A 14041-nucleotide genomic window follows, 5' to 3' on the forward strand; every position below is an offset into this window, starting at 1 on the left:
TCAATCCGTGGCAGTGGCCCATGGTAGCTTCCCAGCGTACGAGTAGCTTTAGGCGCTGTTTGTTTCAGCTTATAAGCGGCTTATCGGTGGAAATAAGCGAGAATCCCGTCAAACGCTTTGCTTATTTCCACCGATTCTCGCTTATGTGGTAAGCCGCTTCAGAGATTTGAACTACGAGAAACGAAAAGTGAGAAGCGAGAAAATCTTCGCTTAGATTATAATCCAAGCGTGTCTGGGAGAAGCGGAAACAAACAGGGCCTTAACCTTTTGTTCCCTTGGGGCGTAGTTACGCTCTGGCTCGTTCCACGTGCCGAGTCAGAGTCAGACTGTTTCGGGCAGCCCGTAGCCCCGTACCCCCGTAGCACGGGGCCTCACTGTGTTCTGTTGTGTACTACTCGTACTCCTATACGCGCAGACTGCAGAGAGAGAATGAGAGGAGCACACTGTTGTGCAGCCTTGATTTTGGACTGCATTGCATCTGGCCCGGTTAGGTATGCCGGGCCTATTTCGCACGTAGTATAGTATAGTACACTTTTGGAAATGTTGGGGCCAGTATCCGAAAGCAAGACAGCTGGGCCTGAGATCGAGCCCAGACTTCCTGGCCGGGGACAAATGTCTTCATTCTTCAACTAGGCCCAGTTCATTTAGCATCCTCAACTAGGCCCAAGGGCATGCACGTTCAGAAGACATGTCCAAGTCGCCAACTTGCCATGTCTGCCATGCGAGTTTTGAACTGAGACGCAACTGTTGACAAGCCAATCCATTCTGAGACGGCACTCGACAATGCTCCAGAATTAATGCGGACCGGCGGCCGTCGTCCAGGGGCGGAGCTAGGCCCTTTTATGGGGGTCGGCAGACCCCCAATGAATTTTGCCAAATGCAATAGAATGTCACTGTTCTACACTGCAAGTAAACATTAATGACCCCAGCTTATAATATTGAAGACCCCGGCGATTCATTCGGCTAGCTTCGCCACTGCCGTCGTCGTTTCCAGCTTTGAAGGAGGAAACGGCAAGAATAGCCTCGCATTGCATTTTCCATCTTCATGCCTTACTCGAAAGTTTCAAGTCACGGCTACTGGCCACTGCCACAACTTCGACGCCAGCCCACACCATCAAGTAGCCAACGATTAATTAATCATCCAGTGGTCAGGTCAGTCCGTCAGTGGCTAGCTGGCCCAACGGCCCTCTCCAACCGCGAGACGGCAACACCTAACCATGCCGACCTTACGTACGTGTCAGTCTCCGAACATAAATGTCTCGCCCAAAATAACAATAACTAAAAAAAAATCTCCAGACATAGATGATGGCTCGAAGCAAACAAACACATAGCATTTCCTTTTATAGGCTAAAAAGAATTGGCCATATGAAAATCAGAGAATGGAGACAAAGAGGATGTCATAATAACAATTGAGAAGAGTAATAGATCTATCTATTTTATACCATGTTCCATGTATATATTTATCTTGTTCTCCGCAGCTAAATTTTAGGCTATTTTAAATGGGAAACTTCTTGGATGAAATCTCTATTCCTTTATCCTCTCCTCCCTTTTGTCTTTTTTTTTTAACAGAACCGGCAGGAGAGCTGCCGCCCTTTTTTCTTCTATATGTTCGTCTGCACCATCGACGATCATTTCTGTGCTACTCTCCTTACTCCTCTCCTTGCTGCATCCACAAGGCTAATTGAATGTCCAACGTCAAACGGTGAGAGGCGTGTCGCTCGCCATCTCGTGTTTCGTTATCGCCACTACATTCACTCTAGAAAATCTAAACATTAAAGTTTGCAGGAGTTATAAAAAAGTAGTAGAGATGAAAATAGAAAATTCACACGTGGGGTGAGCTAAAATACTCATAGCTCAGCGTAAAAAGACTTATAGCTCTCTTTGAAAAGAAAACTAGTCAAAATTTTGAGAAGAAAATTATCCTCTCTCTGCAAAAAAAAAATGCAAATTTGTTTTTTTTTTCATGTCAATCAGTTATCTCTGACCAAATTGATAAAAAACACTGATATTTATGATATTGAATAAGTATATTAGATTATTAATTATGAAATATATTTTTAAAGGTAAAAAGTTTTTAGAAACATAAATTTCGACACTAACCTTCATAAGCTTAGTCAAACTTTCTTTTCACACAACCATCCGCAAAAAAAAAATGTCGGACATGTACAAGTAGAGAAGAGTGTTTTTTACATAGTTGAAACCTGTAATGGCATTTTGTGGACATTTGGAGACCCTTATTACCACCCGACGGGGAGTCGATGTGTCTAGTCAAACGAGCCAATCACGTTCCACTGTCAAGTGATCTTATTTTACAACTTTGCAACGAGCCACCAGCGATCATGGTGACGACTCACTACACGCAAACTGGTTTGTTTCCCACGCCAATAACGAAATTCTCTAGAGCCGGTCTCTCTGCAGTTTTTTTTTTTTTTTGATAAAGGTCTCTCTGCAGTTGGGATCACTGGTCGGTAACAGGTGGGCCTGCCAAACGGACGCCGACGGCGGATGAGCCCAACGCCGAATTTTTTGTTTTTTATTTTTCATTTTTTTTAAAGTTTGTCATCAAATATGTCCCTGGAGGTATGCTTTCAAAATCTATACCTCAGTTCGGCACCGTAGTAATTGACGCCGAGATTACAGTCTCGCGCCAGAGCATTTGGCGCCGAGCTTCCTCGGCCACGTCAGCGTCGACGCAGGCGTGGTGGTGACATGGCAGCCACCTCGGCGCCGGGTCTTTGCCGCCGAGGGTGGCGCTGGGATTATTAGCGCTGAGCTTGGCACCGAGATTATTAGCGCCAAGCTTGGTATCAAGATCTATGGTGCCGAGGTGGTGTTTTAACCCAGCGCCCAACCTTCTTGGTCGAGGCTTCTTCCTCTTCTTTCTCCTCCCTCTCGGGTTTTTGCTCTCCCCACTTCGCCCTACCTCACGAATCGGCATATTGGACCTTGAAAACTTTGATTTGATCCATAGATCTTCGAGAGCAAAGTATCATCGCTCTCCTCCTAGTTTTTTCGCATCAATTCGGTATATATTAGTCGGATTTTCCAACCTAAGAATCGTCATTACTTAGGGTTTTATATAATTTTTAATATTTATATTACACAACCGTAGGATGCCAAGGCGTGAAAAAGCTAGCAAACCAAGGTAACCTCAACGCATGTTGTTATATTATGGGTTAATTGTTGTGGATCCAATGAAAACCCTAGGTTTAGGGTTTAATGTTAATTGCTTTCGGTTTTTAGAACGAAGTTGGTTAAATTGTAGTTATGGTCGGATGACCGAAAATGCCTTCGACCTATTGCCTCTGCCTTGTGGTTTTCCAGTGCCCATATGCTTTTGCGGCGATCCTTGCAAAGTAGCCAAGTCCGATGAAGAGGACACGTATAGGCAGAGGTATTGGATGTATTCTAATTTTGCGTTTGAGCCTACACTTCGTCAGCGTCGCATTAACAATATGGTGAGGAATTGATATTGTGTAATAATTATTTTGTGCCATATGAAATCTTGCATGATTTTTTTGTTTTGTAACAATTGCATTTGTTGCAGACCCCTCCACCGCTCTGTGATTTTGAGCAGTGGATCGACACTGAGATCAAGCCTGAAGATAAGAAATGGATGCAGAAAACTGTTGCGGTGGGAGGTAGAGGACAATGAGATGATGGAGAAAAGACGCAGAGAAGGGGGTGCAGAAAAGGAGCACAAGAGGAGGAAAGAAGGCGTGTTACTACGTATAGAGAGGAGAGGGAGAAGAAGCTTAAGCGTGCACGCCGAGCGAAAGCAGCGATAAAGGAGAATCCCGATGCCCTGAGTAAGAGAAAGTAGCCTCGTTGCACTCAGTAGTCTTCATGACTTGCTAGTTCTATGGTTTATTCATGAACAATATTGTCTACTATTGGACTTTTCATTGTGTTGTCATGTAATGCACTTTAAGTATGGGCATACTTAGGTCATGTACTATGTTATTTAGTTTATCGGCATGCACTTCTAGTATTATTGTGTTGTTTAATGTGTCATAGTATTGAACTTTTTATTGTGTTGTTGTTTTTATTATCTGTGGTCATAATATTCAGTTTAATATTGTGAACGTAGTGAAATAAGATCACATATTGCAAATAAAACCTAACGAAGTAGGGCATTATATAATTCAACACGCACAATACATGAAATGACATATGAGAACATGTACCAAACTAGGCTATAGAGATCCTGAACTTAAAAGTGCATCTAGCCCTTTAGTGGGTTTTGGATGATTGAATGACAACGTGATTAAAGGTCTAACCCGTTTGCTAAGTGTGGACAGGTAATAGGTTATCTCACAGGTACTTAATGAAAGCCAAAATGATGTATTATTGGATAAGCAATCTAGTTCAAGCACAATACAACAATGCAAATAGAATTCATACAAATGCTTATTTATTGTGGGATTTTTAATGTACTATGTGAAAGCAAGCTCATAAGAATGAATTAATGAGACATGAGGGATTGCATATGGAATAGTCTCATATTTGAAGCTTGATAAATTGAAAGGAAAAAGATAACAATACAAATAAATGGATGATTCAACACAAGATATGACTTGATGACTTGAGATGGTGAAGATAGCAAGGAAAGGCTTCGAGGTACTAAGCAACGGTGAAGGGCAAGCGACGGCTTGATGGCCGAAGAACCTAGCTAGGGTGAAGAAGGAAGTACTTGCATTTAGTTGAGGTACTAATCAAGCTATGATGGTCATATCAATATGGAGGATCAAATCACTATTGGAGTGTTTGATAGAAGTGACTTGATATATTTGGGATTATTCAAATTTGATGAATGGAATCAAGTCACGTGCTCAAAATGGCTATGCTCAAGTGAAAAGATCAATATCAATATGTTGGCACCCTCACTTGATGAAGATTGGAATACACGGCTTCGGTTGAAAGAGATCAACTCAAAAGGTTTAAATTCGTTATACTCTTTAAAATTGAGTTAATATGAATGTCGTACTATTAAGAGGAATGCATCATGTTGATAGATAATATTTCATAAGTGCTCAAGCCAACCCATGTGAGTTTTGAGTGTTTGAGAGACAAAAGAGCTAACTTATTTTTGCTGGTCTAGCGTGTCCAGTATTGATACCAGACGTGTCCAGTATTTGTCCAGCAATGGTAATATTGTTGATCTCGGGTTGGTTTGTCTGGAGTTTCGATGTGAGTCGGGAGTTCCAACGGTCGGGAGTTTCGACAATGGTCGGGAGTTCCGACGTCTCATGCTTAACTGACTTGGAGAGTTCACTATGGTGATCATACCAGACGTGTCCGGTATGGACGGCTAGAGGCCAACAGCTAGTTTTCAAATGCCTTGAGGGTTGGAAGTTCCGACGGTCAGAAGTTTCGGCATTAGTCTAGAGTTCCGATACCTCACATACTTTAACTCAGTTACCGTGGTTTTCAAATGTGCTGAGGTTCGGGAGTTCCGACGTGAGTCCGGAATTTCGATGGTTGGAAGTTCTGGCATTCATTAGGAGTTCCGACGCCTCACAATGTCACTGTAACTCTATTACCGTTGGCGAAGTGTAAGTCATATTGGATGTGTCCGGTATGGCAACGGCTATAAAACGGCTAGTTTTTTCAAGGGGGCTATAAATACCCTCAAGCCTCCACCTTTGGAGGATGCTAATTCTGCTAGTTGCTATACACGTTTTTGAGCCTTGCCAACTCTCCCAAACCCTCTCTTAGTGAGTGTGTGATCCAAATTGCCAAATCAATTAGTGGGTTGAGAGAAATTAAAAAAGAGAGCAATCTAACCACTTGAGCACTTATGCATATTGTCAATCTCGTGTTTTGCATTTGTTACTCTTGGACTCTTCGGTCCTAGACGGCTAGGCATCGTTGGAGAGCACCTAAGAGATTATGGTGCCTCAGAAAGTTTATAATGGTCAATTCTGCTGCCTCGGAATTAACTAGTGGAAGGAGGAAAAGGAGTTGGAAAAGACTCCGGCTAGAGTGACCTTCATGGTACCCTCTAGGGCTGACCTTCACTGGGTCACCCGTAGCCCCCTCGATGGAGAGTAGGACTCGAACGAGTCCAAACTTTGGTAAAACAAATATCGTGTCTCAATTCGCATTTTATTTGATATTTGTATTGCTCCAACTCTTGTGCAGGTTCTCGGTGTATATTGTCATCTCTAGTAGGTACCTACAGTTTGGCTTGAAGATAGAAATTGAAAGGAGCAAGTTTAGGGCTGCTCTACAGAAATCGTGTATACCGGACATGTTCGGTATTCATATCGGACACGTCCGGTATTTCCTACCTGTGCTGAAAATATTTATTCTCTTTTCTAACTTTGTGTTGCAAGGTTGTACCTTCTAGATATATTCTTTATACCTTGTTTACTCTGTGGCTAACTTGTGAGGGGTGGTATTACTCTTAATTTAGAGTTTCCATTTTTAGAAATGCCTATTCACCACCCCTCTAGGCGTCATCCTAAGTCCTTTCAATTGGTATCAGAGCAAGGTTCTCACCTAAAGCTTCACCGCCATGAGAAAAGGATGTCGACGCCTATCGAGTTGGAGCCGGTGCTTCTCCAAAATGATGGTTCAAACTTTCTACCTTGGTCAATTCATGTACTCAATGCTTTTAGGGATATTAGTCCTCTTGTTGAGCATATTATAAATGTAAGCAGACCTCTTCCTATAGTTGATTGGAGCAACTACAAAAATTTGTCAAGAGAGGAAGAGATATGCGTGCAACTCAATGCTCAAGCTATTAATATCATGTTGAGTACATTGAGTGTAGAAGTTCAAGATGAGGCAATCTTCAATGGACAACCACCTCCGGAGAGTGCTCATCTCATTTGGACTAGACTTTTGATTTATATGGAAAATTCAAATGTGATGATGCACTTGAGATCGAGTCAATGGAAAGTATGTCCATTGTGTCTTCATACAGCGAAGAAGCCTCACAAGACCTCAAGAGCGCCGAGCCAAAGCAAGAAGTGCAAGCAACGCATGACCTGTTGTCTGCCTGCACAACCTACCAGACGTGTCTGGTATGGCCGAGGCAGCAGAGCAGCAAGCAGCTGTTTGCAACGATGCTCAAGCCCGGTGGCAACCAAGTGATGAGTCAACCTCAGTATCTCATGATACTCATCACTTGTGTCTCATGGCCAAGAAAAGCAAGAAGAAGAGTAACAAGAAAGATCAAGAAAAGGAGAAAGCACAAGTAGATGATCAAGATGAGAGTGATGTTGAAGTTGAAGACAATTACAACCTTGATCATCTCAACCGCAAAGACATGTTCATCATCATGAAGATAGTTGAAAAGAATGATGAGCTTGAAGAAGAGATTGAGAAGCAAGAGCAATAACTTCAAAAGCAAGAATTGTTTTTCATCTCCAAGATGGAAGAACTAAAGGCTCTAAGTGAAAGGTATAAAAATTGTCAATTGAGCATGCTTTAGTTACTAACTCCTCTTCCAGTGTTTCACAACTAGAGAAGGAAAACTTAGAGCTCAAGGCAAGGCTAGATGAACTATCAAGCAAGTATAATGTGCTACAAGCAAACTATGTTCATCTAAAGTGCTCTCATGAGGAAGTAGTAGAATCAAGCATCATGCTTGAGGTAGCTCATGAGGTTGTGACCCCATCGGTAAAATTTTCTCAACCTCTTACACATTCACTCACTAGTATACCATCTTAATTAAATATTTCTTGTACTAATGGGTGTGCTCCTCAAACAAGCCAATCTTCGATTGAGCTAAATCTCATAGAAAACATAGAGCTCAAAGAAGAGGTGAAAAGATTAAAGAAAGATGTGATTTGGTTGAAGGGTAAGGAGAAAGCACAACCTTCTCAAGATAATCGTGATAACATGGTGAAGAAACTTGAGAAGGGTTCAAACCTTGCTTCCTCCAAAACCCAACAAAAGAATCACATTTCAAGTAAGGCCAACACAACCAATAGCAAGAAACATGGGAAAAGGTTATGCTATGGTTGTGGATTATATGGACATGAGTGGGCCATGTGTCCACATAAGAGTTGGGCTGATAGGTGTGAAGTGGCCGAACAAAAGGTCTTAAACAAGTTGGCCAACCAAAAGAAAAGTGATGGACAAAGCGCTTGTCTCATGAGCAAGAAATTGGGGCATCCTACCAAGGAATGCCCAATGTACAAAGAGGCAAGAAAGGAAGCCCAAGTTACAACAAAAAGATGCTATGGATGCAATGAGATGGGCCACAAGGTTGATAGATGTCCATACAAGCAAAACAAGCATAGAGCAAACAAAGGCCGCATATGCTATGCTTGTAGAAGAAAGGGGCATCTAAGCTATGAATGCCCAAATGGTAACGCTCCTAAGCCGAACACGTTTGTTTATAATGATATGCTTAGGAAGACCACAAATGGAGTTAGCACTAGCAAGATGATGTGTTCACCATAAACTAGTGCTAAAGCCATTTGGGTGCCTAAGCACTTGTTGACTAACCCAAAAGGACCCAACAAGAGTTGGGTACCAAAGTGTGCTTAGGTTAATGATGTAGGTACTTGGTGAATTAAGCAAGTAAATTGAAAATATTCACTCAATCAATCAACTAATTCTTATCATAATCTCTTATATGGTTGACCCAAAGATAATTTAATGAATATATCATTTACTTCATCTTCACCATTGGTAACAAGTACCTAAACCTTATAGGATAGCCACTTTGTTCATTTTGTGTTCAATAGTTCACAAATAGACATATTTATGAAATATTGAAAGTGACTAATTAGATTCAATTGAAAAGTATTTTATTTTGCCATATGATGCTTTTAATCGCTCTCTAGTAGAGCAATTTATTTGTTGAGATGCAGGGCATACAATAAATACTATAGCTAAAATGAAGAATCACAAGCAGCGGGTTATTTATTTCTGTCCTGCACCTATCGGACGTGTCCAGTATGGCCAGGGACAGAGAGAAAATGTTTCTATTCTGCGTATTCCGGATGTGTCCGGCATACCTACCGGACGTGTCTAGTATTGCAGGAATCAGAACACTAATAGGATTGCAACTGAGTCTTTGATCCATATATTTTCATATATCCTCAATATACTCAGAAGCTTGTGGTTTACCAAATCTAAGTGGATTGTGAGCATCCCTTAAACTCAATTTTAAATATGGTAAATTATTTGGTTGTGGTTCAAAATAGAAAATTGACTCTTAAATTCTTAATAGAATAAAGTGCTAGTTAAAAGTCATTCAAATTACTTAAAGCACTTATTTAGGGGGAGCTCAGTTTCTATTTTGCTCCTTGTGGGCTAACAAATTTATCTAGTATTCTTTGTAGTCATTTGGATAAAAAATTGATTTCGTATCTAGCATGATTATTGGGCAATTAAGGTCAACTTAAAGATTATCATGCTATGTATCTTCTTAGTGGTATTCTTGGGGGGTTCAAGGCAACATACTTATATTGTAAGTGCATCTAAGGCCCCTTTATATGTTAGAATGTGCATTTGTGTGACATAGGAGAGATGTTTTTCAAAACCCATAACTAGCATGAGTAGGTGGTGTGAATTTAAAAAAACTATTTGAATCTTGGTCTTTGTGACCTAGCCTTGTCATGTGATAATTATAGCTCTCCTTGATTGTTTAATTGGCTAATTACACATGATATGACTTTCTTAATTCCACAATCTACTATGTCTCTGTCGACATAGAATTTTATCCCGTGCAGAGGACACACGCAGCAATCCAGAAGGGTCCACTCGATGGAGCAGATCCGCCTAGCTTTAGCGCAGGGGTGGTCGATTCTGCACAATCCTTCCGAGGCGTGCCAGTCAATTTGACCCTGCAATTGATAAGGAGAGAAAGTTCATCAGTAATTAAGGGCGGAACTTGCCGGTGCTGCCAGACAGTTCCGAAAGTACAGCTATGAGAGCCGATATGGAAGGAAATCGGCTAAATAGCCAATCCCAGTATATTCATGTGAATAAGTCAGTTAGAACTCATGGGGTCATGTGAAGAAGAATCGGTTATCATTTAGAATAAATATCATTTAAGCAAACATTAATCAATGGCAATAAGATATCGATGATGATTGGTTTATACTGAACCAATGATTACAAGTAACCGAACTCCTGTTTATGTAAAGAAACAATTCAACACCGCTCAACCATCTAATAAAGATAAATCTAATGAACATGTTAGATCTCATCTATCGCCATGACCAGTGGGGCATGAGGCAGAATTATGCAGGCCGTAGAAACAACAATAGACTCGACGACCCTAACTCATTACTAATATCAGTGGGGCATGAGGCAGAATCATGCATGCCATAATATAATAACAAGATTATGGGGCTAACACATCTTTCAACTTATCTCTACTTCAATGATCTCGTAATGTGAACTGTTCATGAAAGCATTCGATATCAGCTAAACAGCCAATTCAGGCATAGCGCACAGTTAAGGTCATGCCTTCTCAGGAACGGATCTACCAACTAACGAACCCCACTCCACGGTGCCAACAGTGGGGTGAGAGGCAGAATCCCACAGGCCATGATGATGGGCCATGGAACGGTTCTCGCTAACCAATAGATCTACTCAAGATCGAACATGCCTTAACCGCACGCTATGCACGATTAAGATTGATATAAAACAACCAATAAAAACATAACTCGTCGTTTAAGATGTAGATTAGATCAGTTTAAGATTAGCAAACGATGGGTTAAATAAGATATAAGGCTGATCCAGATCAATCTTAATCGGGCAGAGTGATATTGCTGTAATTAGATAAACAATGAAAGCAATAAGCAATATCGGTAACTTAATGAATCTACCAAAGACTGCCATTCAAAGTTAGAGCCAATAACTTGACCTTGATCTAATTCAAGCAGTGGGGTGTGAGGTAGAATCACACAGGCCATACTTGAATTAGGCAAGAGTCGATAACTAGCTTATACCAGAGCCACAGTGGGGGTCGACCGGATCGATGCAGCCATACGAACAGAGGTATAAACCATGACGGTACTTACAACAAGCAGTGGAGGTCAACCGGATCGATGCAGCCGTACTTGCTGAAGAACTCACCGAGATTTACTCTACTCCTACTCCTAAGGGGTGGCCAGAGCCAAAAAAAGTAATTGACTTATATTTGATTGATTGGTTCTTTCTTACAATAGCCGGGGTTTGGTATTTATACCCGGAGTCTAGACATGAATCCTACTCGAGCATGATTTGTTACAATTTTTGGTATGAAAGAAATATTCCTATCTTAAGATAACTTGGACTCTAATCTTTCCCCTTTTGTAGAGTCCATCATCGTCATTTGCTGACGCCATTTGGAAAGAATCAATTCAGTGTCATATTCGATCCAGCAGATATCAACCATCGACTCCTTGATTAGCATAATTCTGGAAGCCTGCGAGTTCCCGCGCTCTTCTCCCAAATTTTAGTGTAAACACATGCCCCTCAATGTTGGGATAAAATTATTTTATTCTGAAATTCCAGTTCACTGGTTTACCAGGCCGCAACTGCACTATCCGAGATATACGCGTGACTCCTGACTCCTTAGCCCGAGCTCTATATAATATCCCAACAGTATCTTTTGCAATCCACATGGCCTGTTTGCTTTCTCCTTCCTGAACCGACTCCAACAGCTGATGCCGTCATCACCAAGGCCTCAAACCCTAGCAAATCCACCGTTCCCTCGAGCCATCTTTCAAGCTACCTTTGTCAGATTAGAACCTGCTCCAATCGTAATGGCGACCAACGACCACGTTCCTGAGGTATGTTTCCAAATTTCCACTCTCCAAGTGCCGACAGTTACCCTATATTCCTTCTCCTCTTGAACTTACTTTATTCGATTTCTAGGAAATGAGGAATGAGATCTTGATTTCATCAGCTGTTGTCCCCAATGCTTATTTCCTCGGGCCTATGGGTGATCCTGATCCATCCGATTTTATCCGCCAAGAAATCAACCAGATCCTCTTTAAATAGTCGGCGGTAGATTCATCTTCCTGGAACAAAACTCCCTTCAGAAACTGGCCCAAAGTGCCTAAGGGGTGGAGAAATTGGTTTTGTAGGGTATCCGCGAAAAAGGGCAGAGACTAGGAACTTTATGATCTGAACAAGTGCTTAACACTTTCGTTGTCTGAGATGGAGAGGAATGATTTACTCTTGATCTCTGCTTCTTATTTCTGGTCTAATGCTCTAAATGCTTTCATTTTTGGCCATGGCCCAATGACTATTACTCTGGCCAATGTGTATATGTTGACCAGCCTTAGAATCACTGGATCAGTACAACCTTATGAGTACTTGGGTGCCGGCTCCAAAAGATTGGCCAAGATAGCAGACTGCACCAGATGGGCAAGTTATATTCTGAATCATGTTGAAGACGAATCATCTGTCAGCGATCGTGAATACGTGGCCTTTCTGAATATGTGGTTGGAGAAATTCGTCTTTTGTGGATTGTCTTGTGGTCTGACTTACAATCACAAACTTATGGTGGAGCACCTGACATTAGGCAAGGGTATCCCTCTTGGAAAATACCTGCTAGGAGCTATCTATCATCTGATGTGCCAGGTGGCTACCTAATTACTGAAGAATGAACCGATGCAGGCTATCAGCGGCCCTTGGTGGCTGATACAATTGTGGCTCAATTTGTACATGCACAAGATTGTAAGGCCTAATCTCAGAGACTTGAGCTTTCCTTTCTCTACTTTTGATGAAGAATATAGAGGCGAAGGAGGAAGAACTCAATAGTGTACGAGCTATGGTGAGGATGCATTGGCCATAACCATTGACTTTGATGTTGGCCACCTCTTCAAAAAGTTTTACAGAGGGTTTGATGCGGCCGTCCTGACTTGGCTACCTTATAATGAGGATGATGAAATGACTTTTCCATTCACATTCCGATTTAAATCCGGCTGTTCAGATGAGACGGTGGCTGCAATCTTCAATTCCTTCATCAAGCCCTGTGTTCTCCCAGCCGAATTTCATCATGGTCGTGGCAAGATGATTAAAGGTTCCTCCATCTTAGGCAATCCTCTAACTTATGAGTTTTACAACCCTTCTTTTGTGGCCCGCCAGTTTGGTCTTGGTCAACTTCCTCCTTGCCTGTTCTTTAAGAACATTCTAAAGCCGAGAGAAGATATCAGCAATGTGCTAGAAGCTTCCAGAGTCTTTCGATTGGGATTAGACCTTCCTTTCTTCTCCTTGCATGACTGGGTCAGGGTCAGCTTTTCTTCCAGTCTCTTTGATTCCTGGTGGCAAGATTGGCTTTCCCATCTCTTTTGTGGATCAATCCACCCTTTGTGCATATCTCTGGACGGGGAATTCGCTTCTGATAGTGAGGTAACCTACCATTCCCTTTTTAGAGAGATCATTTTAGTGAATTCTCTTGCCAATTGCTCTAAAATCACCCTTTCAGGACATCGAATTTGATCCTCCAAGCCTAGATAGGAGAGTGCGTTCTATAGATTACCAGCCACCATGTCTAGTTTCAAGGATGGGATCAACTGCACCTTCCCTGAAACAATTGATGAGAACCCCATGCTGCTCCCATGATCATGACATGTCAATCCCCAAAGCGCAAGGCGGTTCCAGGGGCAACCCAGAAAACTACCACTGGGAAAAGACTTCGTAGAACAAGACCGTCAGCTACTTAGGTAAACGGTTCATCTTCTTCTCAAAAATGAGATTCAATTACTGATTTCATTCTTTCTCAGCTATCGAGCATTGTGTCCCAACCTGCCCTGGGGGCGGAACTGCTGTCTCAGGCGTTTGACTTAGTACTAGCTGAACCTCCATCGACTGATCCACGAAAGGAGCCGATCTCGGTTGAAACAACCAATACTTCCATAACAGCAGAAAACATGAGTTTTATCCTTGATATTCAACTTCCCGGTTTACTCAGTTTTCCATTCTTTATTCGACTATTCATCATGCCAGATACTCTCTGAGGAAACACATGCACAAGAATAGGAACCTGGCAGTTCACCTACCAACAACGATCTTACTAACGCTGGGAACAACCCTGTTGTTGATACCCATACTGTCGATCCTTCGATTCGACATACAC

Source organism: Miscanthus floridulus, chromosome 16 (genome assembly GCF_019320115.1).
Source record: "Miscanthus floridulus cultivar M001 chromosome 16, ASM1932011v1, whole genome shotgun sequence".
Lineage (NCBI taxonomy): Eukaryota > Viridiplantae > Streptophyta > Magnoliopsida > Poales > Poaceae > Miscanthus > Miscanthus floridulus.